This window comes from Mandrillus leucophaeus, unplaced genomic scaffold, assembly GCF_000951045.1.
Source record: "Mandrillus leucophaeus isolate KB7577 unplaced genomic scaffold, Mleu.le_1.0 Scaffold630, whole genome shotgun sequence".
Lineage (NCBI taxonomy): Eukaryota > Metazoa > Chordata > Mammalia > Primates > Cercopithecidae > Mandrillus > Mandrillus leucophaeus.
The window spans coordinates 603,285-603,596 of NW_012106809.1; positions in this window are offsets into that span (position 1 = coordinate 603,285).

Genomic DNA, 312 nt, shown 5'->3' on the forward strand with positions numbered 1-312 from the left:
GAGCCGGCGCGCGGCCGCCCCGGGTCACGTGGGCGAGGGAGGGAGGGCGAGGAGGAGCCTTAAAGGAGCCGCTACACGCTTTCTGGCCATTTTCCCCTGACAGCGGCTTCGGAGATGGCTGTGACTGTCCTAAGCTGGGAGCTGCAAGGGAGAATTCCTGTCATTCCTGGCCTCAGCTCTGCAGGGACCGAGGGCGAGGCACGCCTGGGCCTAGGTGTGGCGTCTCTGTCTCCATCTGGTTTTAGGTAACAAGCGGAGCTTCTGAACCTCCCGGCTCTCGGCAGCGGCTGTATTTCCTCTGGCCTGCTTGGG